General features: G+C 45.2%; 1 long non-coding RNA gene across 1 annotated transcript; it reads left to right on the plus strand.

Moving 5' to 3' along the window:
* Positions 1-2189: 2189 nt before the first annotated feature.
* LOC148114463 (uncharacterized) lies at positions 2190-4809 on the plus strand. The gene is made up of 2 exons (XR_015732946.1): positions 2190-4284; positions 4414-4809. It is a non-coding gene; the product is annotated as an uncharacterized LOC148114463 (long non-coding RNA).
* Positions 4810-5178: the final 369 nt, after the last annotated feature.

The following is a 5178-nucleotide window of genomic DNA, read 5'->3' on the forward strand; positions in this document are numbered from 1 at the left end:
GATAGAATTCTTTTTAAAAAAAGGCAGAGCATTCTTGTCTGTATCAAAAGACGACTCTTTCCTGTTAGGAAAAAGAAGAAAATGGGTTTATTTCCACCCTAGATTCAACACCGATGCTGAAAAAAATGGCAGCAGTGGTTTGAGTTTTATTCAGCCTGATTTTCTGCCAGCCGAATCTCTTTGCTGCTGCTTGCTCAGCTTGTATAGCAGTAAAAATGACATTAAGTCTGAAAAAAAAATCATACAAGAAAAGGTGGGGAAGATCCAAGCGTCAATCATCTTTCTTACAAAAGAGCTGTAAGATCAAATATTCCTAAGTACTACTGAACTACTCTTTCCAATTCCAGGCAATAGTTTTCCAAAGATAAGAGTGGCCCACAAATATTTTTGGGTGGTTTTTTTTTTTTTTTTTGGATTTTGTGTGGCATGATGGGCAATGAAAAGGAAGCTTGTTTAGTCTTTTAATGAGGTGAAGGGCCTAAAAGGGTCTTTATCCATGTAGCTACAGGTGTAGCCTTTTAAAGAATAGATGGTATAAAATTGTGCCTCGCCAATCCAAGAAATGTGTTGCGGCTTTTATTTTGCTTAGAGCCAGACCTCTGCGAGGGAAGAACTTCTGTTATCGAAAATAAAGTGGTTTTGTTTTTCAATCACGGTGTTGGGGTGGGGGGAAAAAAACAGAATGAGGGAAAAATAGAATAATATTTCTCTATCGTGGGGGAAAAGACCGTTGCTGGCCTACTTAGGTGGCTCTCAGTTTTGAACCAAAGTGCTCTCGGTTTGGGGGGGGAAGGAGAGAGGACTTCACATACTTTCGCCCTGGAGTAAAATTAACCAGACTTTTAAGTCAATGTCCTGGTCAATTTCACTGCCGGCTAATGAGCACTTAAAAAAGGGAGGATTGAGCCTCCCTGCCCTTCCCAGGGTTAGTCCTGCAGTAGAAGGGAAGGAAACTCTGATCTTCAGAAAATTCATTTGTACGTGACGTCAGAAGTTTTGTGTCGCAGGAAAAATCGGAGAGCTCTTGCCTTGCCATTTGTGAGCCTTTCCTTTTGGGGATGGGTTTAATGTGTTAATCTACAGACGCTCTCCCCTGCTGGCAGGAAAGTCTAAACCAGGGGTGTCAGTCAAACTCCATTTCCTTGACGGCCACATCAGGGTTGTGTTTGACCTCGGGAGGCCAGGGTGGGCGTGGCCAGCTCGACACCACTCGTGCCAGGGGCGCCTGTGGTGGATCGAGCGCTCTGCCAGCGAAAAGGGGCTCCCGAGCTCCGTTTTCGGCTGTGACGGCCTCCTGCAACCTTCTGCCAGCGAAAACAGTGCTTGGAGAGGGACGGCCCTCCCGAGCTCCGTTTTCGCTGGCAGAGGCACCAAGGGCCGGTCCTTTGCTGTTTCCAGGACGGCTCCCCGGGACTTGAGTTTGATACCCCTGGTCTAAACCATAAAGTGGGAAAAATCCTATTTAAACTTTGTGTTAGTTGGCAACCAACTGGCCTTTAATTAATTGTGCTTTCCAAATAGCCGTTTTTTTAAAAAAAAAAATCCTCAAACTACATCCTTGGATTTGCTCCTAATGTTAGTTTGCAAAAATCTCTCTCATTCCTTTTAAATAGGATTTGTTTACCTCGCATATGTTTTATTGCCATTGATCTATTTGCCCGGGATGGCTGTTTTCTTCTCCTCTTCCTCCTGAAGAAGAAGAAGATAGCACCTTCATTTTCCCCAATCTCCTCGAATTTACAACAGAAAGCTCACCATGGGGTGATCGGATCCTCTCCGTGTCCTGGAAGATTTGATAGGATCAGACCTTTGGGATAAGGTCTCTGGGTCAGCAGATGCCAGCTGCACAAAAGCTGATAACAAAAAGGCGATTTTAGGGCATAGTCAAGGACGGGAGCAGTCAACCATGGCAACTTTGCAACTTGTGGACTTCAACTCCCAGAATTCTTGAGCCGGTGGCCCGCAAAACGTATTTTAGGTGGTTGTTTTTTCTGTGGCCTGATGGGGGAAAGGAAAGGAAGCTTGCTTAGTCTTTTGGAGTCTTAAGAGAGTCTTCAGGTAGCTGCAGGTGTAGCCTTTTAAAGTATAGAGAGTATAAATTTGTGCCTTGCCAATCCAAGAAAGCGTTGCATTTTCCTTAGAACGGTCTTCTGCAAGGGAAGAACTGGCTGGCTCAGGAATTCTGGGAGTTGAAGTCCACAGGTCGTAAAGTTGCCATAGTTGATCACCCTGGCCAAGGGGCTTTTTGGTTGCCGTTTTCCTACTTGGTAATCTCATCTCATCTGCTTTCTGCCTTTCAACTCTCCTTTTTATTAAGGAGAGTTGCTACCATGGCGGCCCAGTGGTCAGAATGCAGCATTGCAGGCTAACTCTGCCATCTGCCAGCAGTTCAATTCTCACCGGCTCAAGGCCGAACTCAGCCTTCCCTCCTTCCGAGGTCGATAAAATGAGGACCCAGATTGTTTGGGGGGCAGAGGCTGACTCTGTAAACCACTTAGAGAGGGCTGTGAAAGCACCGTGAAGCGGTATAGAAGTATTAAGCGCTAGTGCTATTTTGCATTCTCGGTGCCAGGTTTAGCTCGTGTCTCTGGTGTTATTTTTGCCCCCAAATGTTTATTGTCGCTGGCTTTGCTGTACCAGCCCCACCATTCTTCCTTTTGCGAAGCTAAATCACAGGACATTTCAAACTCTTCGTTCAGAGTCTTTTCTTCCCCTTGGCTTAGCCGCAAGCGGACTGACCGAGTGGTTCTGTTAGGATTTCTTTCCAGTGTATATATTAAATTCTAATCAATTGTTTGTATCTTTCCTTCGGCTGGCTAAAATTTTGTAATTTTGGTGGTTGTTTTTTTTCCCCCCTCCTAAGAGAGCAAATTATTCAGGATTATACAGCAAAAACCTCCCAGGTGCTTCTCTCTCCCCCCCTGAATTTTCATCCTTCCCTTCTGTAATTCAGAATATGCCTCGGATTCAGGGGGTTGCCCATCCTAGGAAAAAACTTCCTAAATTCTTCCTTCACCGCCAGTGGGATTAATTTGAATCCCCCCCCCATAAGAAAGAGGCCCTGCATAGCCCTAATGCTTTTGGAGTGATCCATGGGAATCAGTAACTTAAACGGAAAATGCCCCCACAAAGGGGAAAGTGTTTTAAGTGAGCTCTGTAATAAGAGACCAACTTTCTCTCTGTTATTTGTTCTCAAGACTTATTTTATTCGACACACACACACACACTGGTCATTCTGCTTTGTTTGAAGACTTTCTGCATTTTATAGTATTGGGAATATTGGATTTATTTTGGATGACGGTCCCCATTGTCCCCTTATGGCAGTTAAGAATCCTGAAAAACAACTCAAATTTTCTGCCTGTGTGATACTCACAGCTGGTCCCCGAGCGTTCCCTCTTCCGTCGGCAAATCCAGCTTTCCCACCGTGATTTATGTCATTTCCTACTTTGGGACTTCATCCAAAGATGCCCACCCCAAAATGTGTCGGAATGGGGCAACTTGGTGCGGCCAACTTGCCAAGGCCAACACAGCGCAGCTAATTCACCATGGAATAACAACTCGCTGCAGGACAATTCAACCATTTTTCAGTATTTAAAGTAATTTTAAAACTTGTTTTGTCGTTCCCATTTCATTCTTTCCCTCCTTTTGCATCCTCCCTTTAATGGTTCTATTCCACCAATTACTCCAATGTTAAGTGTAACTCATGACCCACGGCGAGTTGGTTGCACCGAGTTATCCTAGACCCAAATGGGTTGTTCTCCCAGTTTTGCAGTCATCCAAAAATAAGATATATATTCTTCCCCCTTTTAAAAACGACAAATTGAAAAACCAATTTTCTGCCCCAATTTGTGGTTGGTTCTCAAATTACTTCGTGTCAATTTTCTGAGAGTTGTGTGGTTTGGGTTAAAAGAGAGAAAAAATTACCGATTGTGTGTTAAATGAAAATATATATATATTGGTAAGCAGGGGGTGGGACAGCCTATCTTGAGGATCGAACAGCTGGCCTCTGGCATTCCTCTGCCGATTTGATGATCCTGTATCATAGGTCTTACCTGTGCAAGAGGGGGTGCCTGTCAGGACAGGTGTTCTCACCTTGATTTGAAGAGGAACTAGGAATTCAGTCCATTGGGTCACTCTGTGTGATTTTTGGCCTCTTGGAGATGGGTGGACTTCAACTCCCAGAATTCCCCAGCCAGGAGAGCTGGGAGACTTTTGGGAGTTGAAGTCCATCCATCTCCAGGTGGCTCAGGTTGAGAAACAATGGCTTACGTAGCTGGCTTTATTGTTTAGAGCACTGTTTCTCAACCTTGGAAGCTTGAAGATGGGTGGACTTCAACTCCCAGAATCCCCCAGCCAGCGCTGCTGGCTGGGGGATTCTGGGAGTTGAAGTCCACCCATCTTCAAGCTACCAAGGTTGAGAAACACTGGTTTAGAGGAATTTTGTGTGTGTGTTTCTTTTTAATCAGAGCCCACCCACCCTCCGTCCCTCCTGCCCGACGTGGAACTCCTTACCCAACCGAGCACTTTTTCCTCTAAACACAGCAAATGACCTCTTTTTTTAATCTGAATATTGCTGGACTTTTTTTTTTTTTCCCCCAAGTCCCGGTTTTGAAAAGAAAATTAAAAAAAAAAAAGATTTTGAAGTGCCATTAGGAAACATAACAGCTCATCACTGTTCAGTTTGGGGTTTCTTTTCTTCTTCTTTTTTTTTTTTTTTTGGTCTTACAGAATTAAGTTTTAAAATGAAAGAGGGTGTCTTTGTTATTGTTTTTTAAAATGAAATTGCTTATTAAAACGTTTGAAGTATGACGCCTTGTGTGGGTTTTTTTTCTTTTCCTGGAGTCGGGGCAGTTCGAGGAATTACTTAGCCGCGTTAAGTAGCATCCACCCATCCATACGGCAACCGGAATGGGCTAAGGTAACGTTCTACATTTAGGCAAGAAAAACCAAATGCACGGGTATAGAATCCGTGATGGGGAACCTATGGCACAGGTGGCACGGGGAGCCCTCTGCGGGCACACGAGCCGTCGCCCAGCTCAGCCCCACCCCGCATGCACGCGCGCCTCCTGCCGGCCAGCTGATTTTCAGGTCTCTGCCACGCAGAGGGGGAGGGTCGCGCGCACATGCGGGAGATGGGGGGAGCACGGGGGACAGGGCACCTCCCCCTTGCGGCCCGTT

The sequence above is a fragment of the Pantherophis guttatus genome, chromosome 3, assembly GCF_059756535.1.
Source record: "Pantherophis guttatus breed Tessera chromosome 3, ASM5975653v1, whole genome shotgun sequence".
Taxonomy (NCBI): domain Eukaryota; kingdom Metazoa; phylum Chordata; class Lepidosauria; order Squamata; family Colubridae; genus Pantherophis; species Pantherophis guttatus.